At 46.8% G+C, this 27,947-nt stretch overlaps 1 protein-coding gene and 1 long non-coding RNA gene across 2 annotated transcripts in view; one reads left to right on the top strand and one right to left on the bottom strand.

Moving 5' to 3' along the window:
- LOC103758808 (cAMP-specific 3',5'-cyclic phosphodiesterase 4B) overlaps positions 1-27,947 on the top strand; it is a 121,224-nt gene that overhangs the window by 73,213 nt on the left and 20,064 nt on the right. The window lies entirely within an intron of this gene.
- LOC115307458 lies at positions 20,476-25,987 on the bottom strand. Its single transcript, XR_003915789.1, has 3 exons — positions 25,876-25,987; positions 22,561-22,663; positions 20,476-20,717 (listed from the first exon to the last, which is right to left on the bottom strand). It is a non-coding gene; the product is annotated as an uncharacterized LOC115307458 (long non-coding RNA).

Below are 27,947 nucleotides of genomic sequence, written 5' to 3'. Positions count from 1 at the left end.
GGTTGATACAAAGACTAACTGCTCCGATAATTGAGACAAATGTGTTTTCATTGGGTTCTATTACTAATAAAATAGTTGTGATTTAACATCTTACTGGCTAAAAATAACCAGACCTTGGGCCTAATTACAGAGTTTTCTTTTGCTTAAGATTGTGTGCACGATGGAGGTTGAAAGGGTTTGTTTCCAAGGAAACAAATGCACTGCACTTCTCTTGCATCCAATGTTTTCTGTAAGAGAATGCCATCACCAGGCTCCCGGGAGAGAGAAGTGTTGGGAGGTGGAACCTTTTTCTAACACCACCTGGGTTCGCGTATTCCTGAAACTGGGAAAAACTTGTGTTTTTCTCAAATTGCTGTTGGGGTTCATGGAATTTGTAGTGTCAGTGTACCAGTTGTGGTGTCTCAGGTGTTATCACCCTGGCTCAGTGGGGCCACTTTGGTGCAGGTGTCCCAAGTGATCCTGGTAGAAGACGTGGTGCTGCAGCAGCAGCATCTGCAGGTATAATCATACACCTGCTAATTCATATTGCAGCTCTACTTGTACGTGGAGCTTTTGTTTCCAGTTAGATAAAGAGAGTCAGTGTGGTTTTACACATTTTAAATGGGCAGATAATGAGAGGACAAGGGCTGGTGGTTTTAAACTGAAAGAGAGAAGGTTTAGGTGGGATATTGGGAACTCTTGGCTGTGAGGGTGGTGAGGCCCTGGCACAGGTTGCCCAGAGAAGCTGTGGCTGCCTCAACCCTGGAAGCGTCCCAAGGTTGGACGGGGCTTGGAGCAACCTGGAATAGTGGAAAGTGTTCCTGCCCATGGCAGAGGTTGGAAAAATATGAGCTTTAGGGTCCCTTCCAAGCCAAACCAGTCCGGGATGTCACAATTTTGGGTAGATATATTTTTATGGGTCTCTACTGTCAAGTGTAACAAGTCTGCCTTTAGCAGATGAGATATGAAGAAGGGCAGAGCCGTGCCAAGGGAAGATGTTTCCTAATTCCTTGCCCATTTCTCTGAAAATTAGTTTTGTCAGAGAAATGGGAACAATAAAAATTGGCTTGAAAACTGTACTAATGGGCAAGAAAATTGGAAAGAGTCCAGATGCCAAAGTCCAAAAGTTTTTTGTGTGGCTGGAGGGGGTTTTGGAAACCTTTAGAAAGAGCTTGTCTTCTCCCTGTTCCTGAGATGATATTTAGAGGGTAGGGAACGTAAGTGATAAGGAGTAACAGTTAAATATATCCACTCACGATGCCGAGCTGCGACGGGGACTATTCTGAGATACATGAGTAAGTCTCTCAAAGGACTTCAAACTGTTCTTCTTCATCATATACCACAGGTCATCCAGGAAGCCCTGAAGGGGCTCCATAAGACCTGGCGAGGGACTTTGTAAAGTCATTATTATTTTTTATTTTTCAAGTTTATTGTCTGGATTGAACCTACTTGGAAAACAGGTATAACCAGACAGAATTTGAAGGAATATCTACTTTTATTCCCAGCAGAGCAGTTTCAAAGACAGAATGAGGATCAGCTTCAGGTGAGCAGGTGCCCCCACCTGCCATTTAGAGGAGCCCTGAAGGCTTTTCCATCATGTGCAGTACAGAAGGTATTTGCCCAGGTAATGCTCATTTCCCTGCCGTTATTTCCAGCAGTGGAAAAGCATCGAATTCCCAGGGTAGGCCAGCCTTGGGGGATGCCAGTGTGTGTTACAGCACCAACACACCTCACCCACCTCGCTGCTTCTCCCAGGGGGTTGGACTCAGGATTTAACAATCCCCAAAGCATCACTCTCTCTGAACAAGGTGAAATTTGTGAGTTTTCCCAGTAAAGGCTTTGCAGACAACCAGGGAATCTCGCTATCCAAGAGTGTGAGCTCTGCCAAAGCCCCACAGAAAACATGCATTTGTACTGCTGAAGTTTGGCATTATGACAACATTTTGAAAAAGAAATGACATTGCACATAGTTTAATACATATATATCCATTTCATAGATGCATAGAATCCCAGAATGGGATTGGAAGGAACCTTCAAAATCGTCTAGTTCCACCCCCTGCCATGGGCTGGGACACCTTCCACTATCCCAGGTTGCACCAAAGCCCCATCCAGCCTGGCCTTGGACACTTCCAGGGATGGGGCAGCCACAGCTTCTCTGGGCAATCTGTGCCAGGGCCTCACCATTGTCACAGGGAAGAATTCCTTCCCAATATCCCACCTAACCCTGCCCTCTGGCAGTGGGAAGCCATTCTCCCTTGTTCTGTCTCTCCAGGCCCTTGTAAATAGTCTCTCTCCATCTTTCTTGTTGGCCCCTTCAGGTCCTGGAAGGCCACAATTAGGTGACCCAAAGCTTCTCCAGGCTGAACAATCCCAACTCTCACATCCTTTCCTCAGAGCAGAGCTTCTCCATCCCTCTGATCATCTTACTGCTTCCTTTGGACTCAGTCCAACACGTCCATGTCCGTCCTGAGAAGTGGTAGAAGTACCCACAGCAAACCTGAGCCCCCCTGGAGCTTACCCTGGTCCTGGCTCAGAGCAAACTATTGCCCTGTGCTGCTGCCTGTATTTCTGTGAGCTGTTCTCTGTCACAGGCTTTTAATGGCAAAGCCATTAAATGGACAGCTGACTTTGGGAAATGTTCTGGCACATTTGCTGTTTTCAAATTATTTAAAAATTAGAGCAGTTCTGAATTCACAATTTTGAGCAGGCCAGCATCTCCTGGCTTGGATGGGTGCATAGAGATGTGTGTTAGTCTGCTGCTGGAAGTTGAAATGAGAGTTACATCAATATGAAAAAATAACTATTGTCAATATAAGTTACTTTTTGTTACAGAAATGTGATACATAATTGAGAGGAGAGTTTCAGTATTCCAAAGAAATAGAATCACAGAGTGGTTTGGGTTGGGAATGACCTTACAGCTCATCTTGTCCTACCCCATGCCATGGGCAGGGACACCTCCCACTAGACAAGTTGCTCCAAGCCTCATCCAAATGATGTATTAAACAAAATCTCAACATTGGTCAGTTTTCAGTATTGTTTTAGATGTCTTAGTTTTCAGAAGGGGTTGGAGAAACTGAAGATTCTCAACCTTTCATGGTTTGAGACATTGTATTATCATCTTTAGAGTGAAAATCAGGGACTGTAGTATTTGCTAAGGGTAGATGAAGAGCTTTGTCCTTAAAATTTGTAGACCCTTCCCTCTGTCCTGCCCCAGGTGGTTGTGTCCTTGTGTTCCCTCTGTTTGGCTGCTCCAACAATGTGACACCTGGAGACGGGTGAGAGGCTGTGCTGGGACCAGACAGCTTTCAGGAGCTGGTAGTGGCCATTTCACCTCCAAACAAGTGCTAAGTGGTACATTTGCAAAGATTTGGAAGCTTCTCCTGATGGGGTTCACTTGGGATTGTCATGGTCATGGTGGATGTAGAGCACTTGCTTAAGTGAGGAAGCCTGTGGAGAATGTGATTAAATTTTCCTGCCTGTTCTGGATCTTCCTCCCTGTCACGAAATCAGATGTAATAGGAAATATTTTAAAATATTTTCATGCAGATGGATTTGTACTCAAAGGAACTTGAGAGCATGATGGGAGTTAACATTAGGGGAGAGAGCAGAAAGGAGCAATCTGAGTGCCTGAGGAAACTGCTGCTTCCCCTGTCTCCTGTCAGGAAATAGCTCCTTAAGTACTGTGCTGAAATTGTCATCTGCTTGTTTTAACACAAAATGCCATCATGTAAAAATACCCCTTCTTCACTCAAGGAGATGTGAAAGCTCTTGAGAACTACGGTTTCAAGGGTTGGAGACACGGAAAAAATGTTGAGTCAGGATATTATAACCTTTGTCACAGAGGCAGTTATTTCATTCCTCATAAACCAGTGCTGTGGATGAAGTCTAGGGAAGCCAAGAAGGCTTATGGCTGTTGAGTGCCTTCCCACCCATCACTCTGATCCTTGGATCACGTCTGGAGATCCGTTTCTTTATGGATCCGAGTCCAGTTTTAGATGCTGACAGCTAAAAGCACCACGTCAGAGCCCAGGGCTGTGTTTGTGGGGGTTTATTACTCATCCAGGAAACACCAAGCCTGGTGTGGGGCTCAGATTTTGTCCTGGCCTGCAGCAGGGAGTGGGAAGATGGAAGAGCATGCCGGCGTTGGGCGTTTGTTCGACATCTGCTTTTCCAGATGGCTGCACTGATGGAGGGGGGACCCAGAGTCACAGGCTTGGAAAGCCTGAGAAGCCTCACGATGCTCCATGTGTTACTCTGAGATGTCTCATCTCTAATAATTAGTCTGCTTACAGGTGATGGCATTCTGATCCACAAGGAATTTGTAACCCGAGGAATAGGAGGCTCAGGGGGGACCTTCTTGCTCTCTCCAACTCTCTGACAGGAGGGTGGAGCCAGGTGGGGGTCGGGCTCTGCTCTCAGGGAAAAAGGGACAGGACAAGTGGAAGTAGCCTCAAGCTGTGCCAGGGGAGGTTCAGATTGGACATCAGGAGGAATTCCTTCACAGAAGGGGTGGTCAGACATTGGAAGGGGCTGCCCATCCCTGGAGGTGTCCAAGGAACGACTGGACGTGGCACTCAGTGCTCTGAGCTGGGTGACAAGGTGGGGATCGGGCACAGGTTGAACATGATGATCTTGGAAGCCTTTTCCAACCTGAATGGTTCTGTGATTCTATGAATTACAGCACTTTTCCCGTTACTTCATTTAGTTTCATCCAGAGAGGAGCCATCAGTGCTCCTTCCCTAACTGAGGTAATACAGCAACTGCTTTCCAAAAATGTGAAGCATCAAGAGTAAATAAATTTCCTTTCAGGGATAAAGTTTCTGGTAGTTTGTGTTTCCATCAGATAAATGGTGCTGAGGTTTGCTGTAGTCACTTGCTGTGGGAACTCACATCCCCTGCAGCAGCTTCTGCACAAATTGCTTTGCAAAAGCTTTAGAGGTTGGAAGTAGCCAAAGTGGAACATAAAATTAAACCTCCCTAAAGATGCAATAAAATGGGAGATCAAAATCTAATCCAGATGGAAACCTGCTCAGTGCAGGCACTTCTGTGTGCGGCTCCTTTCCAGCGCTGAGGTTTTGGTGTGCTCCCCATAAATGTGTATTGTAAAGATGTCATCATATATATGCTGTTGATATAAAATAGATAAAAACTCTCCCACTAATTAATTGCCAACTAAGTGAGTGCTGAGACCCCTTGGAGATGGTTGTGGAGAAGGCGGCGCTCGGTTTGCTCAAACCAGCTGCTGTTGTTGATTCATTTTGTTATGTTCTGTGTTCTGTTGGAAACTTGTCAGGAGCGTTCGCTGGGAAGTTGCAGGGTGGATGGAGGATCAGCAAAATGATTTTCCTTCTTTTTTTTCCTTGTTTCAGTTTCCTCTGCTTCTTGTACAGGCTCTCTCTGACTCTCTCCCACTTACCCACCCCAGTCTGGTACATCGCTGGTGGCTCTCTGGGCTCTCTCTCTCATATTTAGCCCCTTTGTGTGAACTGTTTGCTTTGAAACGCCTCCTCTTCCACATTAAGTTCTTTGGTTTGATTGGTACCCGTCTGAAAACATGGTTTTATTTATGGGAAGAGGATAAGGAAAGTGTTGGTGAGAAAGATGGAGGTGAAGTGTCTGCTTTGAAAAGACGAATCGTCCTGGAGGGCACTTCAGGTTTGTGTTTGTGGAGGACAGACTGAGGGTAAGTTGAGAGCATCGCTCCAGAAACTGCAGTTTCCTGCTGCCAAATGACTTTTAGTGATGCCATTTTTGGAAAACATCAAGTGTTTGTGCCATCTCCATGCAGTATTTACCCAGAGCTCTGTAGACTGAGACCAGTGTGACTGTAAGACAACACGAGGAAGCCCATCATTCTGGAGCGAGTCCAGAGGGGCCATGGAGATGCTCTGAGGGCTGGAGCCCCTCTGCTCTGGAGATAGGCTGGGAGAGCTGCGGGTATTCACCTGGAGAAGGCTCCAGGGACAATTTAGAGCCCTTCCAGTGCCTAAAGAGGCTCCAGGAGAGCTGGAGAGGGACTTTGGACAAGGGTCTGGAGGGACAGAACACAGGGAATGGATTCCCACTGCCAGAGGGCAGGGTTAGGTGGGATATTGGGAAGAAATCCTTCCCTGTGAGGGTGGTGAGGCCCTGGCACCAGTTGCCCAGAGAAGCTGTGGCTGCCCCATCCCTGGAAGTGTCCAAGGCCAGGTAGGATGGGGATTGGAGCAATGTGGTCTAGTGGAAGGTGCCCCTGCCTGTGGCAGGGGGTGGAACAAGATGAGCTTTAGGGTCCCTTCCAACCCAAACCCTTCTGGGATTCAATAATTCAATGGTTCACTTTCAGCATCTCTAAAACACCCCTGGCAGAGGGGCAGGGACTGCACCAGGGGGAAAAATGAGGCCCCAGTAGTTGAGTTGACAATGAAACAGCCTCATCTGCATTGGCAGGACGTTCTGTGATCCTGTCCCAAATGAACATGTACCTTCTGCAGTCCAACACCTGGCTCATCCTACCCTGGTATCCCTGAGAGGTCTCTGGCACATACATTTTGCGGAAGAGTCTGCGGGAGACCCAGGTTTTAGAGCCGGTAATTTCCCGGCACCCCAAATTTCCTGAAGGTTTCAAGTCACCTTAGAGCAAGGACAGCTTATTATTTGCTGAATAGAAGTCCAGAATTCAGGAAAAATAGATTATCTGAAAATTTTGTTTGGTGAGCTAATTATGTCGAGTGGGTCTATGTTTTATGATCTCATTTCTTAATCGGGTATATTTTTCAGTATTAGATGGAAAATAGTGTTGTTTAATGTAAAGGTTGGTAATTTAATGCTCCTGGAGCTCTTGGGCAGCTTGTTTGGGAGGGGGAAGGAAATTAGAATTGCAAATTAGAATTTGATCATTCTGGATCAGTGTGGCCAGAGAGAAGGAATGAATGAAAAGCTGCTGCGTGGCCGAGGAGCTGCTTTGGAGCATAAGCAATGCATCCTTCCCAAATCAATAAATACCTTTGTGCTCCACAGAGCAGCCTGTGGCTGTGACATGTGACAAAAAAACCCAACAATTTAAATACCGGGGAAAGGGTCGATGCTGCTGTACAAAACAGACAATAAGATCCCATGAACAGCATGAGGGAAGTCCTTTTTGAGGTGGTTTTCATGCTTTTCGATTTTCAGCTGGGATGTTTGCAGGTTATCCTGATTATTTCACTAGTAGCAAGGAGGAGAGAGACAAATTATGCCTCTGAACATTTAGTGCTTATTTATTTGGGGTGAAACCCCCAAAATACTCTTGCATAAGTGTAGAGTCTTAAAACTGGCAGGAGAGAGCATCCAACATGATTATTTTTATACACCACACTTCTGGTTTGTCTCAAAATATCCAAAATATCAGCTGATATTTTTCAGGCTGTGCCTTCCAAGGGCAGGGAACATTCCTGAGCCTTCACAGCAACCTGCTGTTGATTGAGGGAATAAAGGTACCGAGGTGCTGAAGGGCCTGGAGTGTTTCAAGGCAGCAGGAGAGCAGGGTCGGCTGCGCAGGAGCTGCATTATGTAACTTTGCTGAAAGATGTGGAAAAAAATAAACGTTCTGGGCTGGTTTTCCAGTTTTTTGAAGAGTCTGTGCAATCTTTCACAAAACAGTTGAAGTTTCCCTGGAGGAGCATCAGTACTGGGGCTGCCAGGAGGCCCCGGTGGGAGTAGGGCTAATCATTGCTAGGGCTTGCAAAGCCGTTTTAGCCGCTAATTAATAAATACATTAAATATGTAGATGTGGCTGAAGATCAAAATGAACAATTTGATGGTTTTTTGAAGTGTGTGGGAGTAGGAGGGAGGGTGCTCAGTGGTGCACAGGCCCAGAAGTGAGGGAGCAGTGGGTTCTGATCACAGCCCTGAGAGTTACATTCATTTATGTCATGTTGATACTGCAATTGCTGGTTTTTCAGTTGGGTCTTTAGTGGAGGATAATTATTCAACTGTCTGAGAAGCTCTAGGAGAAAAAACCAAGAGAATGAGTTATTATCCTTCCCACCCAGCCACTGTTTGATTACTGCCTTGTTCCCTGCAATTAACCACATCAAGTTCAGGATGCTGGATGAAGGGAAAGGTCACACTCGTGAAGGGAGATGCCATAAAAATGGGAATGGGGAGGGAAAATGCACAGTCTCAGTGTGGTGGGATAGAAAAGAAGCAACAGTGCCCAGAACTGTCTGTTACCAAATTAGCAGGGAATTAATTTTGATTTTTTCACCAAGAAGAATGCAGATAATGTTTGTGGCCAACATGGCAGATATTCATTCCAGAGGGACATCCTGGGGGTTTTTTTGTCCCAGTCATGGAGAGGGGAGTGCCAGGACAAGGGGGAATGGCTTCCCATTGCCAGAGGGCAGGGTTAGATGGGATATTGGGAAGAGATTCTTCCCTGTGAGGGTGGTGAGCCTGGCACAGGCTGCCCAGAGAAGCTGTGGCTGCCCCATCCCTGGAAGTGTCCAAGGCCAGGTTGGACGGGGCTTGGAGCAACCTGGGATAGTGGAAGGTGTCCCTGCCCATGGCAGGGGGTGGAACGAGATGAGCTTTAGGGTCCCTTCCAACCCAAACCAGTTTGGGTTTCTATGATTTGCATGTCTGTGTATGTATATATTTATGTCCATCCATGTATGTTTGGGGACCTTTTTCTTATACAAGATGCATCATTCTGTGGTCTACACAAAATCATTTGCCACTCTGTGTAAAACTGGGTCCTTTCAAACCAAATTACCACAAGTGGAGGTGCAGCAAAGCAAATGAGAGGTGCAAACTGTCAGTGTATTGGTTATCTGTACTCTGGCTTCACTTTCTTCTTATACTTCTAAGTTGCCCCTTTTTTTATTCTTTTTTTTTATTTATGTCAATGGAATACAAATATGGTTTCATGTTTCATCTACAATTACAGAAGAGAAGCTCATAGTTCTTTCAGTCTGGAAGACTCTTTTCTCAGCTCTGACTGTCAGTGCAGGTGACAGGAGTTTGAGTTTGGATGGAATGATGCTGCCAGTCTCCCCCTTTCCATGTATTTTGAAATTGGATTTGACATCTTAATTACTAAAACAGTTCCTCATTCCCTTTCCAGTTGGGAGTTAACTGCAGGGTGGGGTGGGCTGGCAGGTTTCAGGTCTTGGTCTGTGGATCCTCAGAGAGCTGTGGGATGCAATTCCCTGCTCTGTGCCCTGGGCTGCTGGTCCTGTGCTGGCCCCTCCTGCTGCTTTGGGCACCCTCTCCCTGTGGGTAGGGAATGTTATGCATCACTTATGCCTCTGATGAAATGTAAAGCCCGTTTTACACCTATAGAAATCCCACTTATACCTCACCTATAGAAATCCCATTTATACCTCACCTATAGAAATCCCATTTATACCTCACCTATAGAAATCCCATTTATAGGTTTGCCGATGCCTTTGATTTCAGCTGATGATAAAATCCCTTCCCTTGGTTGTCAAGGTGAAATGTCTGGAGACTTCAGCGGCAGGAAAAAAAAAATCCAGTGAAGGCAAAATTTGCCGGTCCCTCCTGCGCATTCCTTGACATTGAACTTTTTGTTTCCCAAGCAGAAGGAAGTGCCGCATCCAGCCCGGCCCCATTAGCGTCCCCCTCCCTCGCCCCCGCAAGGTGCGGGTGGGCGGAGGTGCAGCCTGGGCAGGGACGCGTGGGCAGATCCCTTCCAGCCTTCCCAATCCATGGCACTGTCGCCGCTGGAAGCGCTTTCATTCTCCTCTGTTTCTCCAGCCCTCCCTTTATCCCCGGATCCCCTCCCCGGCTGCGCGTCCCCAGCTCGGGCTCCGGCGGAGGTGCGTGGTGGGGGCAGGATTTTGGGAGCTGCTCCCCGTCTTCCCACCACCCACCCCCTGACGTCGGGATGCACCAGGGAGCTGTGCCGGGTTTGATGTTTAGCGGCGGGATTTAGATGTAAATCTTGTAAAATTCCATTTTATGCAGAGATTCACAAATCTGCTGTCGCTCATCGGGGCGAGGTCGCAGCTGCGGAGGTACCTGCTCCGAGGATTCTCCTGCAGGCACAGCACCTCGAGCCGGGCTAGGGAGGGCTGGAGAGGCAGTAGGGATCCCACCCAGGGACACAGCCCCAGTCCCGAGTGGCGGGAGTAGCGCAGAGCACTCCCCTCTCCGTGCAGAATGACCCCTGGCAGGGAGCTGGAAACCCTCGGAGAGCTTTGCTGCTGCTTCTGGTTTGGTGGGATGGATAAGCCAGGCCTTTTTCCACAGCGACCTGCTCCCTCCTGCCTGTAACCCCTCAGCTGGATGGGGACCTGTGTCCCCACGTAGCTGCCTGCACCCCTGTCACCCCAGGAATACCATCCCTGGGTTACACAGGAGGGACCCGGGAGCGGAGTTTCTGCAGCATCAGAAAACTTTGATTCAGCTGTGAAGGTGCTGAATGAACGAGGGATATGACCTGGAAAGGATAAACAGGAAAAAGGGGATGTTTCTCCAGCTTTGAAAAGCCTTGCCTTTTTCCCCCCCCCTCCCCGTCTCAGGATCACTGGAAGGGATTATACAAATGAGAGCAGGAAACTGCAGTCAGGGTTTTGCCAGAAATAGATTTATTTTTTCTTTCTTCTGCTAGAAATGAAGAAATATGGGAGTCCGTAGAGGCTGTTCCACATGCACCCTCACATTTTGATTGCCAAGTCATTTGCATTCGTATATAAAGTGACATCCACCCTGCAATGGGAGTTGACATGTAATCACAAAGAATAAAAACTCCTGGAAACATCTCCGTGCCACTGATACAACTTCAGAAAGATACAAGTTTGGAATAAGCAGGAAATGTACTGAATATTTTCGGACAAGTAGAAGAGAAGTCTCATCTTGGAAGATGTTAAATATTAATATTTTACCTAATCGCCGTCATTCGTGGATTTGGTGAGTATTCCATGGGTTTGTCCGGATCAGAGCAGTTCTGGTGGGCAGAAGAGCTTGAAAGTGGTGATTTTACCTTGGTCAAAAGCAGCTGCTGAATGGGAGCATTAAGGGGATGCATGTTCCTGGAGCTGTGGCATTGTCAGGTTGTTTAGTGAATATTTTCTTTTCTGATCTTTCCTGGTCAGATTTCGATCTGACAACGCACCCTCACGACACTTGGTAATTGGGGCTGTGGGGAAAGGGAGGGGAAAGAATGGAAAATTTGGTATTGTGCTTGATTGTTTTCATTCTAAGGTGTGCATGAACTGAAATTTTCATTTAAAAATTGATGAGTCCCTGAAACGTTCTTTCGCTTGAGTGATTTCATGGTGCTACCTCTGCACCTTCTCCAGTCTGTTGTCAACTACTGTTGCATTTTAATAAGCAGATGGAGCTGCTGCTGCCTCTGCTCTGATCTGGCCATGGTAGGGCAGAGGGAGGGGAGAGGGAAACTCCAGAGTCGTGTCCTACCACGGATGGCACAGGATTGGGTTTGATAGATGACACCAAAACGGGTTTAATTTTATAGGTAAAGACCTGCTGTTTGAGTTCAGGGATGAAGCCATTGGGTAGTGTGATATACATGGTCTTCTAGTGTGGATAATCTATGTTGTCCTTAAGGGTACAGAATATAGAGATAACTTTATATCCTAGATATTCAAATGCTGATTCTGTAATCGTACCTATACACAGAAATATTCTGCTCTTACATAGAATTTGTTCTTCATAATCTCATTATTGCTTATAATCATTTAACCTCTGCTTTAGTCTCTGGGATGAACCTATAGCTGAGTATTTGTATATATTAATGAAAATATGGAGGCTCTGAGCCTTTAAAGGCGCTGTGGAGTGACAGGGTGAGATTCCCTTCTCCAGAGCACAGCCTGCTCCTTGAGGAGAGCCGTGTGTGATGTTTCAGGGACAGGAGAATGGAAAGGTAAATATTTAGAGAAGAGCAAAAATGCCTTATTATATTGTTGGAAGACCTCTGGTGACAGCAAATGTTCAGAAAGGAAGCCACGGGAGGCCCCTGGAGACAAGGAGGCGGCAGGAAGAGGAAGGATGGAAGGTCCCACTGGTTGCTTGGGTTCTCTGTGCGTGGTGCTGGGTGTCCTCCCTTCCCAAGGGCCTTTCACGGTGGTGTGAGCTTTTCTTGGTTGAAACCCTAACAGTGTCTGTCATTACCCTGCATAAAATGTGGGCTGTGTCTTGCTGATGGATTGTTGGATAGCTGAGGTGAGCGATCGCTCTTCCTCCACCGCGCCGTGGGCTGGGGTGGATGGCAGGGTCCTTCTTCCTTCTGCTGGTGGTGCCAGCCTGTGGAGCCACGGCAGTGCCACTGCCCAGACACCCCCTGTCCTTCTGCAGGACACACCTGGTGGCACGTGCCCCGTCGCTGGCTCGTGTGGCTGCTCTGTGCTCGGCAGAGTGTTGACAGCACCGGTTCCTCCCCGGCCAAAGAGGTCCCGCATGTGCCAGGTCTGAAGGACAGAGATAAATGAGGACTCACGTGGCTGTGCCTGACACAGCAGCAGGTGTTGCTGCACTTTAGCAGAGCCCGTGTCAGAATCATGGAATCCTGGGATGGTTTGTGTTGAAGGGACCTCAAAGCTCATCTTGTTCCACCCCCTGCCATGGGCAGGGACACCTTCCACTAGACCAGGTTGCTCCAAACCCTCTCCAACATGGCCTTGGACACCTCCAGGGATAGGGCAGCCACAGCTTCTCTGGGCAACCTGTGCCAGGGCCTCAGCCCCTCACAGGGAAGAATTTCTCCCTGATCTCTAATCTAAACCAACCTGTCTTGGAATTTTCACCATGGTTTTCCCTTAATGTTTTGCAGGGGGAGTTGGTTTGATTTAGAAAGTTCATCTTGAGGAGGAACTCTAGTAAACTGAGACAGAGGAATAGGGGACCAGGAGGAAAGGGGTGGGAAGTGTTAATCGATTTGCCAGACTTACGAATGAAAGGAAGAGGAGAGACTGTGCACATTTGTTATGGACAGTGTGAACGTCTGTGCAGAGCAGAGGGAGTTATGGAAATATGTGTTTCGTTTGGAGAAAGGAGAAATACATTCTGTAGTTTCAAGAGCAATATAAATAATTTCAGCTCTAGAAATGAACTGAAATGAACTGAACAGCACCCTAATCCTAAGAGGGAGGGTTATTAGGGATGGGCTCTGGGGACAGGTCAGTGCCATCTGACCAATCAGTGAAGTTTTAGGTAATTAAAAGCGGACAGCTCAAGGGGAGCCTTGTCAGAATATGGATTTATGAAGGAGGGGATAGGGATTATCCTATAAAATTCACTTCACCTGTGCACAGGTGGAAATAAAGCATATTTCTCACCTCGTGCTGGCCTAGCTAGTGTTAGACTGAGTCTTGCTAATCCTGACCTGTGTAGCCTCTTGGTTGCTTGTTCAGGGCACACATCGTGGCTGAGGCTCTTCAGTTACTGTTACACATTTGCACTGCATCTTCAGGCATTTTTTTCCTCTCGGATAAACCTTTGGGCTTCCTCTGAGCTTCTCCTTCTGCTGTCCCATCATGCATGAGCAAACTCTTTTAACTAGAGCTTCACCCTGATCTAGTGGAAGGTGTCCCTGCCCATGACAGGGGATGGAGGGACGTGATGAACCTCATGAAGGGTCCCTTCCAGATCAAACCATTCCATGATTCTGTGGATGGCCTTTTACTTCAGAGCACCATGTTCTCCTCCAAGTTCAACAGAGGATCTAGTGGTTCCTATCCACACCTGGACAATATGGGACTTTGATCACTGTTGATTTTTGGGGGCAGAGAGGAGAGCTCTGTGCTTGTGCTCTGCCTGGTATGGGATGTTGGAACGTGTTTTGGGGCAATGGAAAATGGTTATGTGCAGTTGGGATTGCACCAGCACATCAGTTCCTGTAAATGCCTGGTGGGGAAATAGAGGAATTCATGGTTGGTGCTTGTTTGTAGGGATGATTTCAAACTCTTGAATTCAGACTGAACGTTGTGTTGACTGAAACTGTCATGGTGTGAAGTGGTGGAACAAAAACCCAGGACTCTGCTTCCAGCTGCCAACACAGGGATCTCAGAGGTGCTCCACAGCTCCCAGCTAAGTGCAGCCAGAGTGACAGGTCCTCTTGGCATATCTTTGTGTTGGAATAGAAACATGTTTATCAGAGGGGTGATAACCACAGGATGCAGAATAGCCACCCTGACCTTAATTCTTTCAGCTCACTTGATTCAAGCTGAGATGTTTGTAGTTGGATGTGAGGCTGGAGGCGTTTTTCATAGTGTGGTATCATGCAGGATCATGGAATCATTTAGGTTGGAAAAGCCTACTGAGACTGTTCCCTCAGCACTGCCAAGGCCACGACTGCCCCATGTCCCCAAGTGCCACATACACAGGGCTTTTAAATCCCTCCAGGGATGGAGACTCCACCACCTCCCTGGGCAGCTGTGCCAGGGCTGGACAGCCCTTTCCAGGGAGAAATATTCCCAAATATCCAAACTAAACCTCCCCTGGTGCAACTTGAAGCTGTTTCCTCTTGTCCTGTCCCTTGTTACCTGCAAGAAGAGACTGACCCCCACCTCACTTCACTGACATGAACTGACTTTGATTTTGATATTGAGTTTCAGAATACTCAAGGTTTGGTCTGCAATTAACACTCTCCAATGACGTGGGTTAAAATCTGCTCTACCTTCAAGTTACCTGATTTTCCTGGGTTTTAGCTGTAACTTCACATGTACTTCAAACATTTTGGTTGTCTTCATGTATTAATTCCATAGCCTTCTATAAATAGGCAGAATTTCCAACAAAGAAATGATTTATATGCAGAAGGTAGATTTGAGAGACATAACTCAGAAATCTGTAGGCACAATTCAGAAAGAGAAGACCAAATATTTCTCCTGTGCTCACAAATGCCTGTAGGAAGCACAAAGAACCCACTGTTGAGATGTGTCTGCAGCAGAGACAATGCCTGGGCTGAAACAGAATTTTTAACAATAAAATAATGGGAATTTAATTGGCTCTGAGCAGTGCAGTGTTTACTTTGGCTGTTTGGGAAGCTGGTTACAGAGGGATTCCGGTGGAGGAATGGGGTTGGTATTTAGTGACCTTTCCCTTCTCTTCATGCTGTATCTTTTCAAGTTGTTCCTGGCTGGATTTTCATGCTGGTCTTGCAAGGCAGAAGATAAGAGTTAAAGTGTTTGAGGCCGCTCTTGACGTATTTACATTACCATATTTCCATTCATTATCTTAACTTCCAGGGAAATAATCTGTGTAACTTCACTTGGATAGGAGACTCTTTTTAGCCAAGTTCATGTGCATCTCTATCTGTCACACACATGAAGTTGTTTTTCCAGTCTATTACTCGTCCTCCTCCTCCCTAGCTTGTCCAAGTCCCAACAGTCTGAGTCCTTCCTGGCTCCATGTGCCGGTCCCGTCGGGATGAACCTCGATGGAGGAGCTGCCCTGGTGGGTCAGCAGCTGATGCTTCCCAGTCTGGCTTTGGTGGTGTCTGTGAACACCCTTTGGGGTAGGTTATCCAGGGATAACCAGGAAGCCATGTGCTGACTTTCTCCGAGTTCATATGAGTCCAGAAGGATGTGGAGCTGCTGGAGTGAGTCCAGAGGGGCCACGGAGATGCTCCAAGGGCCTGAGCCCCTCCGCTCTGAAGACAGGCTGGGAGAGCTGGGAATGTTCACCTGGAGAAAAGGAGGCTCCAGAGACAGCTTAGAGCCCCTTCCAGTGCCTAAAGAGGCTCCAGAAGAGCTGGAGAGGGACTTTGGACAAGGGCCTGGAAGGGCAGGAGAAAGGGGAATGGCTTCCCACTGCCAGAGGGCAGGGTTAGGTGGGATATTGGGAAGGAATTCTCCCCTGTGAGGGTGGAGAGGCCCTGGCACAGGTTGCCCATAGAGGCTGTGGCTGCCCCATCCCTGGAAGCGTCCAAGGCCAGGTTAGACAGGGCTTGGAGCAACCTGGGATAGTGTAAGGTGTCCCTGCCCAGGGCAGGCAGTTGGAATTAGATGAGCTTTGAGGTCCTTTCCAGCCTAAACCATTCTGAGATTCTCTGAATGCAAAAAGAGGTCTCAGCATTTTCTAAGAAGTTCTAGGGCTTTTTCCACTCTTGCATCTTAGCAGGCTTAGAAATGCAGATTCCTGTTTCTAAAGCTTTATCAGGATTTCCTTCATAAACCTCTTCTCCAGAGGCTAATAACTGGGATACAGATTTCTTTTAGCTTCAAACTCACTGGCAGATTAGGCAATCTCAGACAGTCAGCTGGTACAGGGAACAACACAATGGAAAAGGGGTTTCTTCTCTACAGAAGAAATAAGTGAAATTTAATAAGTGAAATTTCGGGTTTCTACTGACCTGGAATTTGTTACAGACAAAGAATTCCAAAAGTTGAGTGATTTTTTTTTTACAGCCTCCACAGCTTGTGATTTACAGTTCTGCCATCCTGAGAACAGCTCCCCATTCCCCTGAGCCAGTCCCCTGCAATTTATCCCCTTTGCTGATGGGAATAATGAAAGAGCTATTACAGGGGCCATGCAACATGCCCATCAAGTTACTCTGCCCAAGTCGCTTCTGCACAGAATAAACCCAGGTGCACCCTGTGTTGGAGCTCCCTTCCCGACACAGAGCAGGACAGATGAATGTTGGGCACTGTCCTCTGCTCCCCAGGTCCAAAGCTCAGCTGGAATTTAACCCTGAGAACTAAACAAAGGCTTTTCCTGTAGGTTTCCCTGTCCTTGCTGACATCCTGCTCAACCCTGGGTAACACAGGACTGTCACCAGCAGCCGTGGTGTTTACTCCTTATGCAGACAAGACTCCTCAGAAGGACTTTCCATGATTAAAAATCTTTCTCCACAAACTGCAAAAACAAATCTATAACCATTATCCACCTCCTGTTCCCACTGGCTCTGTCCTGGGAGCTCTGGATTATGGCAGATGGATGTCAGTGCTTGGCTGCCACCAGAGCAGAGCTGTCTCAAACCAGACACTGCTCAGGGAGCATCTTTGCTGCTCATTTTCAGGACAGCCACGTAAAAAAGAAAGATTCTGAAGCCTTCCATCATAGAATCATGGAATAATAGAATCACAGAACTGTGGAATCACAGAATCATGGAATAGCAGAATCACAGAGTCATAAAGCCATGGCATAATAGAATCACAGAATCATGGAATAATAGAATCATAGAGTCATGAAATCACAGAATATCCTGAGTTGGAAGTGACCCACGGGATCACCAAGTCCAGCTTGTAACACAGAACATCCCATTCCATGGAATATGACAATGTTGATAACATGGGGGTTTTTATAAAGATTGGAAAATTAAGCCCTAAACTGTCTGAGTTAGAGCAAAACGAGCCATTCTGTTACCTTTGGAAGCACAAAGAGTGTCCTTCCTCAGTATTTTTATTGTCTTTGTTCAGTTTATCACAGATCATAGAATCACAGACTGGTTTGGGTTGGAAAGGACCTTAAAGATCTCCTCATTCCCCCCCTGCCATGGGCAGGGCTGATCCCTGATGCAGATTATAATCACAGTTCATTGATTTAAACACAAACTCGATAAAGGGCACGAAAAAAGGAATAAAACAGCAAAGGTTTTATGAGAGAGAGAAAAAAAAAAACCACCTCATTTTCATTCCGGTGAATGAGCTGCGGGTTTTTCATTCTCCCAGTTCTGTGGAGTTCACCAGACGTGCGGGGCTGGTTTGAAAGCTCACAGTGACGTCAATGGAGCAGTGAAATGAGAGCAGCACCCGGCACAGGGCGACAGCTCCGGCACAGCCATCCATCCCCACCCTGGCACCGCTCCAACCCCGCCACTGCCAGTGCCAACACCTCCTCAGGACTCGGGGAATAATTATTTTCCTTCGTTACAATTAACAAATAGTGAGATTAAAACCTGCAGCTGAAAAATGTATTAAAGAGCTGAAGCTCTTTGCTAAATTCTGGAAGTTTCAAAATCAAATTGCAAAGTAACACGATTGTTGTTTGGCTTATAAAGGGATTTATCAATCATTTTACAGGGCCTGTTTCTCCCCCACCCTGATTACTTGTATGGTTTTGTTGCTTTTTTTATGTAGCTCTCAGTATAAATTCTAGGACATAAAATGCCTGCAAGCTTTAATAGCAGTTTATCTTTTTTTAGCTTTTTTTTTTTTTAAGGAAAGCATACGAAAATGTGTTAATTGTATCAATCCAACTGTTAAAGCTGAAAACAGTAGGAAATCAACCCATGACACTGAGCCGACGAATTCCTGCTGCGTGCTGGGAAGCCACATATCCTCATGCCACAGCACCTTTGGTTTACAGGGATTGTCCCAGTTCATCCAGCCCTTCTTGTTCCAGATGTTAAATCTGGCTGTGTGAGCACAGGACAGCATCTCCTCAGCCCCCGTGGAGCACAGGAGGGGCAGATACTGGGAGAAACAGGAATCAGGGTGGAAACGTGGTGATGGCCAGGCCGAGGTCTCAGGACATGGCAGGGAAGGGGAGGATTTATGTAGGAAAAAATAAAATAATCTTAACTCTCTGTAGCACTATTAAAAACTAAACTCTCAAGCTTCTACACACTGGTGATGGGGGAAGTACAAAAAGCAGAGACAGAGAACTGTGCTCAGAGGTCAGAGAGCAGGGAACGGCATCAGGAGACCTCTGCAAGCCAGGGGAGCACCCAGTGGATTCCCCCCTCCTTAGGATGGACACCACTGCCTTCCCCTCTGAAAGCATTCAAGGAGAATCATGGAATCCTGGAGTGGTTTGGGTTGTGAATGACCTCAAAGCCCACCTCATTCCACCCCCTGCCATGGGCAGGGACACCTTCCACTAGACCAGGTTGCTCCTGGCTTTCCCCTGGGGCTCCTTGTGTGATTCCTCTGGGACTGGGAACAGCCCAGCACTAAAAAGGCTCCAATTAGTGCCCCATGTGCTTGGATTTGCTTTCAAAAGACCATCAGTGAGTCAATTGTGAATGTTTGTCTCCGGAAAAGGCTGATCCCTGACTAACACTGCCTGGGCACTCCTGCCAAGTTTAAAATGAAACCTTTAAAGCAAGAGCTTGAAACAGAAAACAAAAGTGAAAACCAAACCCAGCCCCCTGCAGCCAGAGACAGAGCAGGTGTTACTGTGGGCACAACAGCTTTTCCACAGTTTCATTCTTGAAATCAGCTCAGTAGTTTTTGCAAGAACAGATTCCATCCTGAGCAAGGTGAGCTTGGCCCAGCTGTGGCCAAATCTGATCCCTGTTTTTTCAATGGGAAATTTTAAGAAATTTTTGCTGTGTGTCTCCCTCCAAGGTGTTTATACCTCTGTCTTAACCCCAAATAAACTTTAGCAATTAATGCAAGCAGTAACAACAACAAAATTAAACTTGGCTAATTCTGTAATGTTTAACATAATTCTGAAACTTTATAAAAACTCCCACAATTTCTCTTTTATAATTGAAGACTCCCTATATTTCCTTTCTCTGTCTGTTTATGTGTTTGCCTGGATTAAACATGAGCATGAAACTTGTGTTTGTAATGCAAGTGTCAGATGTGGACTTTGGTATGAGATGATTCCCTTCCACCTCTCACTTAGCTTTCCAGGGAGCTGCTGGACCACTCACAGCATCTCCAACAGGGACTGGGGGGGCTCTGTTTAATGCCCCATGCTATGCCCCCATGTTTACTGTGAAAAAGTGATACTCAGGTGTTCCCTAATCCCTGAAAGCTCAAGGATATTCCAACCTCACATTCGTCCATATGTTTTCTTAGATGAAAGCAATAGGTGTAGGTCTGTTGGTGGAATAAGAGTGAATTGATCCAAAGGGCTTGATTTCTTTAGAAAATATTTTTGAAGCCATAGATAAAACATAATAGCTCAATAATATAAACTCCTGGAATTAATGTATCGTTTGATGATTTAAGTAATGCGGTTTTGGGGTAGGAATATAGCCAAAGCAGAGGACTGGAAAAAGCCAATCAATATGTGCTGGTAAAAATGCTCAGATAGTAGTATGGACTATTGCCTCCACAGGATTAAAATCTGTCATGGACAGCAGCCAATTAAAAGCAGATTTGTCCCATTTAAAGCAGCAGATTCCATGTTCTCTCTCCTGGCTCGGGAGCATTTGGATTTCAGAGGTTTGGCCCACTCTCAAAAGCACCAGCATGAGCAAAACACAGCAGATGTGATTGGTGGGTTTGTTTATAGGAGTAAGAGAATTAGGAGAGGAACTGGATTTGATAGACAGTATATATTTGGCTTTTAGGAGAGCATGAAATACAACTTGGAGTATTCCAGTTGACTCTCATGATGGGGGAACTCTAATCTGGCCACAAACTGGCTGGGAGCTGAGGAGGAGAGTGGGCGGTCCAGAAGCATCCATAGAATCCCACAAGGGCAGGCTGCTCCAGGGAGCCTATTATTACTTAGCCTGGAGGAATTAATATCTGCAGAGAGATGAGCACAACTCTTGATGTCTAAAGGCTGGAAAAATGACAAATAAATCCTTGGTTTCCTGCATGTTATTCTCAGAGAAGGAGAGGGAGCTGGGAAGGGCAGACAGAGTGTGGAGGTGCTCTGGGTGGGCTGGCAGGAAAGGGGGAATGAGGATGAACCCAGAGATGCTGAGAATAACAGGAGAAATAGTCTGGTAGTCACTGTGTAGTGTGGAAAGGACTGTTTGGTGGAGCAGCCTCGGTATCTAGGGCAGCGCTGACGTATTTCCAAGGAAGTCACAGCAGTTTTCAGGAGTTCAGGGTCTGAAGCAGCAGATGAGGCAGATTCAGCTTGACACAGTGGAGAGGGCTGGAGGGGACCTGCAGGAGCGGGATGGACACAGTGCTCCCTGTTACTGCCCACAGATTCCACCAGTTCTTGGCCTCAGAGAACCTGGAACCAAGTCTGGAATTCCATACATGTATATTCAGTGATTGTGATTTCCAGCCCAGCTCCAGGGACTCGAGCACATGGCTTTCTTTACCTGTGAGTTTTTGGAAGGAGATTGTGCTGCGAGATGAGCGTGGAAGTGCTGGACATGGAGCAGGCAGAGCCTTGGGGGAGTCAGAGGGGAGCCCCGGGACACATCCTGACTGGGGAGGGAATTGCTCATGAGCTCAACATGCCCTGGCCCTGTCTGCTGGCACCCAGAAACACCCCGTGCCCTGGGCTGACCCCCAGCATGGGCTGCAGGCGTGGGGGGAATTCTGTTCCACTGCCCCACTCAGGGGAGACCCCACCTGCTGAGCTGCCTCCAGCCCTGGGGAACAACAGCAGAAGGACATGGAGCTTCTGGAGTGAGTCCAGAGGAGATCATGGAGATGCTCTGAGGGCTGGAGCCTCTCTGCTCTGGAGACAGGCTGGGAGAGCTGGGGGTGTTCAACCTGCAGAAGAGAAGGCTTCAGGGACAACTTAGACCCCCTTCCAGTGCCTAAAGAGGCTCCAGGAGAGCTGCAGAGGGACTTTGGACAAGGGCCTGGAAGGGCAGGACACAGGGAGTGGCTTCCCATTGCCAGAGGGCAGGGTTAGGTGGGATATTGGGAAGGAATTCTCCCCTGTGAGGGTGGTGAGGCCCTGGCCCAGGTTACCCAGAGAAGCTGTGGCTGCCCCATCCCTGGAAGTGTCCAAGGCCGGGTTGGATGGGGCTTGGAGCAACGTGGTCTAGTGTAAGGTGTCCCTGCCCAGGGCAGGAGGTGGGACTGGATGACTTTTAAAGGTCTCTTCCAACCCAAACCCTTCTGGGATTCTATGATAATGCATAAGGAGAGGGTTTTTATTCAGCCAAAAAGTAAACTTTTGATGTTGTTAATATTCTTTCAGTGAAAATGTTGTGAAGGTAAAGGCTGCAGATGTACTTCGAGATGTGCATAAATACCAGAAGATGAAAGAACAGAACACTTTTGGAAATGAGGTTGTGAAGTCAGATGGGGAAAGTCCTTTCTTAGTCCTGTCATTCTGTCAGTCACCTCCATGTCTTATGTGGGGCTCTGCCCTACAATTGCAAAGATTTTGGGTATTCACTGAAAATGGCAAACACCACTTTGGTGTGGCACATAAGCACAGACAACACCTATATAATGTGATTAACTATTTTTTGGAGGAAACTGTTGGTGTTTCTTGGAGGCTAATGGAGTAATAGCAGGGCATTTCTATTGTTTCATACTACTTTTTTGTGCTTTTTGAATTAAATTCTATCAAACTGATGCACCCTTCTGCTCTAGCTGGTAAGGGATGTATATTTTAATTAACTCATAGAATCACAGTCTGATTTGGCTTGGCAGGGACTTTAAAGCCCATCCCATTCCACTCCCTGCCATAGGCAGAGACACCTTCCACTATCCCAGGTTGCTCCAAGCCCCATCCAACCCAAGCTTGGACACTTCCAGGGATGGGGCAGCCACAGCTTCTCTGGGCAACCTGTGCCAGGGCCTCTCCACCTTCATAGGGAAGAATTCTTTTCCAGTATCCCACCTAACACTGACCTCTGGCAGTGGGAAGCCATTCCCTGTGTTCTATCCCTTCCAGGCTCTTGTCCAAAGTCCTTCTCCAGCTCTTCTGGAGCCTCTTCAGGCAGTGGAAGGGGCTCTAAGTTGTCCCTGGAGCCTTCTCCAGGTGAAGACCCTCAGCTCTCCCAGCCTAGACAATCTTTTTCTTTTTGGTTACCTGTATCTGACCCCTGGACTTGTTCCCTTATGTTTCTGTGATTCCAGCTGCATTTCTCTCTCTCAGTGGTTTTAGCTGCTGTCTGCAGGAGGACTGTTCTGTGCTGCCAGGACCAAAAGTGTGTGATAGGGAATTGTTAACTGAAAACCCCCAGGTTTAGAATATGCTGATTCTTATTCTGATTCTGTGGGATGGGGATCAGAGGCCTTCAGGTTGGGTGTGTCAGATTCATTGCATTCCGGTAAAACACTGAGCAGCTTTTGTTTTTATGATATGACCACATAAACCCTGACCCCCCAAATCTGTTTTGTTTAATAGTAAGCCCCTGATGGCTAATTTTGCATGCAGTACACAGAGGAGCATGACTATTCTGGGATATGATCCCAGTAACAGTGGTGAGTCATCAGCTGCAGCAGCAGCAATGATATGAGGAGCTATTTATTACGGCCTCTCTAAGCTGTGAAGTCTTCTAAGCAGTGAGTTCATGTAGAAATTATGTAATTATTCCTCCTGGATGATTTCTCTTATTGGTTTGTAATTACAAAATATTCTCAGAACACTTTTGTATTTTAAAATTAAGTCCTCAGAATGACTTAATGAGAGAAGAACCGAGAGATTATATCTCACCTTGTTTATGTTTGTTTTATTTGACTTATCAGTGATACAGTTTTCTACTGTTGTTGCACTAAGTTCACCTTTCTTTGTTTTCTACTGTTGTTGCACGAAGTTCACCTTTCTTTGCGAAGCTGTTTAGTGCATCATTTACTGGTTTGTACATTTATAAACAAGTGTTTGGGGTAGAATCATCTGGTCTTGGAAACTGGCAGGAGGGGAATTCCATGTAGGAGTTTCACAGATTGTTTCTTGGGTGGGAGAACAGCTGGATCGAGATGGGCTTTAAGGTCCCTTCCAACCCAAATCATTCTGGGATTCTGTGATTCAGTGATATCTGGAATTTTTTACAAACCTGGAGAGAACAGCTTTCTTCACTTTCTGAATGAGCAAGCCATGTGCCATATCCTGGAGCAGGACTTATTTCCTTGTAGTACCTGGCTTGTTTCTGGTCACATCAGCCAGAGCTTGTTAGTGATGACTTCAGGTGAAAGGAGAACAAGACATCCGAATTCACTTGGGTAATGGTTTGATTCCCTGCTATGTTTCTAAGACTCAGTCCTTGTGCTTTACGTGTGTCTTTGGAACACCAGGGATTTTGTTTTGACATTGTCATACATGGGGTACACAAAGGCAAAAGGTCTTGATCCCTGCACAGTCTATCACAGAATCACAGATTGGTGTGGGTTGGGAGGGACTTCAAGCTCATGTCATTCCAACCCCCTGCCATGGTCAGGGACACCTTCCACTAGACCAGGTTGCCCCAAGCACCATCCAGCTTGGTCATATTCCCCCCACTGTCTCTGCCCACCTGAAATGTTGAGGTGCAGTTGTTAATTGGTAGCTGGGTGACAGCCTTGTCCATGCAAAGCTGCCATAGCATTGAGATGGGGTTTTTTGTCTTTACCTAGAGCTGAAAAGTGAAAAAAAAAGCCTCACGCTAGACTTCAAAGCAGCCTGTGTTCCTGTTGGTACCTCTGGGAACAGGAGATGCTTTCGTGCTGCCCCACCTGAAATCCCCTTGTGAGCTGAGCCACAGCATATCCAAGAAGTACATTTTGAGGTGTAGACAGGGACCTTCCCAACTAAAATTTTATTGGCAGTTTTGTCACCCACAGGGAGCAGGTCTGGGGTGTTTTGGCATAATCTGACTGCATACAAGGTGGAGCAGGAAGTAGTTTCCCTGTAGATTAGTGTCTTTGGTACAGAATATATTTTGCAGTGATTCAAAGGCTGTAGATTAAAAAGAAAACTAAAGAAATAAACCTGTTATGTCTTGCACAGATGCTGAGGGGAGGCAGAGGCAGCTGGGTGCCAACAGGACACCTAGTCAATGAGGCTGCAGAATTTGGCCCCAAAATTCCCCTGAGATTGGAGGAAGGAGTCATGGTGCAGCACTCTGCTAATCAGAAGCTCCACACTCTTGGTTTTCTGAGGGGTTAGATAAATATGTCTTAGATTTAATCACTATTTAAGAGAGAAAAAAGCCATGCCCTTCTGTTTATAATCTTTTCCTTAGAACTGTGCCATAAACTCATCATAACCTGAATGTTTCAAAAGTTATACAGAAGGTGAGCTAGCAAGGCTCTTGAAAAATTCTAAACCACACTTTATTGTCCAGTTATCTTATGTAAATCTATTGTATTTACACTGATCTTATATAATATTGTTTTAATCTTTATTATATGAAATTCCTGTTGAGTTTTTAGCTTTCCTTTAGGAATAGACATTTAAAGATGATTTAGCAGTAAGTTTGAAAGGAGAGATTAATTAAAAATACGAAGGTGGTGGTGAAACAGGTCTGTTTCTTAGGTACATCATTCGAGCTCCTATAGGATATTAGAAATTAGACAACATTTTTTTTTCCAAGATCAAGAAGAATCACGGAATCATTAAGATTGGAAAAGCCCTGTGAGACCATTGAGTCCAGCCACTCACCAACACTGCCAAGGCCACCACTGCCCTATGTTCTCAAGTGCCACATCCACATGGCTTTTAAATCCCTCCAAGGATGGGGACTCCACCACCTGCCTGGGCAGCCTCTTCCAATGCCTGACCACCCTTTCTCTGAAGAAATTCCTCCTCATGTCCAACCTGAACCTCCCCTGGCATGACATAAGGCTGTTTCCTCTTGTCCTGTCGCTTGTTCCCTGGGAGCAGAGCCCGACCCCCACCTGGCTCCACCCTCCTGTCAGGGAGTTGCAAAGTGAGAAGGTCCCCCCTGAGCCTCCTTTCCTCCAGGCTGAGCCCCTCCAGCTCCCTCAGCCAACTCCTGGTGCTCCAGACCCTTCTCCAGCTCCATTCCCTTCTCTGGAAAGTTATTGCAGCAGATTTCTGTATCAGAGCCTTCAGTGTGGTGCCACAGTAAGGTGTAAGCTGGAGGTCTGGATTGCAACAGTATCTATAGGGTGAATAAGGAATGAGCTCTCCCAGTCCTGATGGTCTCAGAATCCCTGATCCCAGCTCTTGTTCTTTCGGGAGCCGTTCCATCCACAAGCCCCTTATGCAGCATGCAGAGTCTGACCGTGGGATCAATGGCTCAGTGTCCCCTGCCCATCTGTGTCCCTGCAGTGGGGCCAGCTCAGCTCCATAAATCCCTGGAACACCTGCCTTGCTTGGCCTCGGATGAACATTGTGCCGGGTGGGAGCAGGGAGGGGGAGAGGGCCCATCCGTAGGAGGGCTGAGCCCTGGAAAAACTTTACTGTAAAAACACCCAGGGAAAGATACTGAAGCAGCTGGAGGAAGTGCAGGCAGGGATTTCTTATAAATCATCTCTGTGTCTGCTAAAAGGAGAATTCCCGCACACGTCAACTGTTCCCGACTCTGGTGAGAGCCCCGGGGGCGTTGGAGCTGGGTGACATCACAAGGAGAAGGAATGAATTCACACGGAGGGTGACGCCAGGGAACTAAATTCCTGGGTTTGCTGGCTGAGTTGTGCCTGGCAAAGCGGAGCAGGGAAAGGCAGAGCACCAAGAGAGGTTTGATAAGTGTCTTAGTTGTGATCTGAGTCTCGTTTTGGGACCAAGAGCTTCCTGGTGTCCTAAACAAATGTTTCCTGTTAACCCTTTCTGAGGATGAGGAGCAGAAGGGAAGGCGCTGGTTTTGTGCACTGTCCACACCAGTCCTGGTGTTGGGCCAAGTTGTCCAGTCCCCTGTGACCACCTTGGTAGGGCCATCGAGCTCCCAGTGTTATACAAGACCGTAACTGGGGAGAGCAGCTTGATTCCATCTGTTTGCAGTTAGAGACACTTATGAGAACAGAGATTTACTGGGGAAAGTGGCAGTGAAGGAGATGCTGTAGCTCACCATGTAAAGTGCACAAAAGGACTTTCTGGGAAGAGAATAAATATTGGCTGAAGGAATAGACATCTGTGAGTGAAGGTTTGAAGTGGGTCTATATTGAATGTCCTAGTTTCACTCACATCACAAAAGGCTCCCTACATTTTTTCATCCATAAAGATAGTAAATTGTTTGGAGTGGAATCTGGAAGAACAAGCTGACCCTCTTTTGCTTTACTACATTAAAATTATAGTGTTTTAAGAACTATTCTATTAAACTCTACACTCACTGCTGCTCTCCCAGCCCACTTTTAGCTCCAGTAAATCTAATAACTCATGCAATATTATACATTTATTTCAGATTAAAAGTACTAGGAACTAGATTCTAGGAAAAAGCCTGTTTTCATGAGGAAATGCAGAAAATTGTGAAAGCCCTAGCGATGATATCACCTTCCACATGTCAGTACAACAATGTGTGGAAGGATGAATAGTGTGCAGCTAATGTATGTCAGAACATTCCTAATGCAGGCTGGAAGGTGCTGGGGCTGCAGGGATGCGCAGGCAAAGGGGGAACGTTTCATAGAATTGTGGAATGGTTTAGGTTGGAAGGGACCTTAAAGACCATCTTGTCCCATCACCCTGCCATGAACAGGGACCTTTCCACTAGACCAAGTTGCTCCAAGCCCTGTCCAACCTGGCCTTGGACACTTCCAGGGATGGGGCAACCACAGCTTCTCTGGGTAACCTGTGCCAGGGCATCTCCACCCTTACAGATGAGAATTCCTTCCCAATATCCCATCTATCCCTGCCCCCTGGCAATGGGAGGCCAATCTCCTTTGTCCTGTTCCTCCAGGCACTTGTCCAAAGTCCCTCTCCAGCTCTCCTGGAGCCTCTTTAGGCACTGGAAGGGGCTCTAAGTTGTCCCTGAAGCCTTCTCTTCTCCAGGTGAACACCCCCAGCTCTCCCAGCCTGTCTCCAGAGCAGTGGAGCTCCAGCCCTTGGAGCATCTCCATGGCCCTTTATAGAATACGAGATGGAGTTTGTGAGTATCGACCAGCCCCCTCACATAACACTTTCCTGTCCTTGTCAGCACTCCCATTCATCCATCAATAACTCTGCAATTCCATCCTCCTCCTCAGAAGAGGTGTAATTTGTCAGGGCTGGTGCTGCAGAGCTGAGTCCAAGGTAGCAAGCTCCCGTGCCAGGGAACCAAGGCCATGGCAGAGCTCCTGCAAGCTCACAGCTGGGGACTGCACAGCAACCAAGATTTCCAGCCCAAATTCTGTATCTCTTTGCTTCTCTGAGTTTAAGTCGTGAACTTACCAGTCGCACGTTTTTATGTAATTTAATATCTTTTCCGTGGCTTCATTTTCTCTTCTGATATTAAAAAAAGAAAAGGAAAAGCTCTCCTGGGCATGAATGAGGATTTATGTAATAGGTTGCAATGGCTCCATCAAAGCCATTGTACTCTGTCTTGTGAATATCTATTTAATCAG

The sequence above is a fragment of the Manacus vitellinus genome, unplaced genomic scaffold (genome assembly GCF_001715985.3).
Source record: "Manacus vitellinus isolate BGI_N305 unplaced genomic scaffold, ASM171598v3 scaffold_21_pilon, whole genome shotgun sequence".
NCBI lineage: Eukaryota > Metazoa > Chordata > Aves > Passeriformes > Pipridae > Manacus > Manacus vitellinus.
Note: the sequence above shows the minus strand (reverse complement) of the source record. Positions and strands in the feature narration are given on the sequence as shown.